Source organism: Mizuhopecten yessoensis, unplaced genomic scaffold (genome assembly GCF_002113885.1).
Source record: "Mizuhopecten yessoensis strain PY_sf001 unplaced genomic scaffold, ASM211388v2 scaffold6475, whole genome shotgun sequence".
Lineage (NCBI taxonomy): Eukaryota > Metazoa > Mollusca > Bivalvia > Pectinida > Pectinidae > Mizuhopecten > Mizuhopecten yessoensis.
The window spans coordinates 1-328 of NW_018406568.1; positions in this window are offsets into that span (position 1 = coordinate 1).

The following is a 328-nucleotide window of genomic DNA, read 5'->3' on the forward strand; positions in this document are numbered from 1 at the left end:
TTGCAGTATTCTTTGATCAATAACAGAACAAGAAGGGCCGAATTTATTGTGTGTGCTATATGAAATCTTTTTTTTTAATGTAAAAGGAATTATAAATTCAATATGATAAATAACAAGTATGATATGATAATGAAGATGGTGATGAGGATGATAATAATAATGAGATCAATATTATGGCATGATTATGATGATATATGTGAAGAGTGTCATTATGACATGAGTATGATGACCGAGTTTTAAGTGATAATGATTGACATGATGATGACTGATTATTATTATGATCTCATTGTTTGATGATGATAACTGAGAAGTCATTCTATTGTGGTTA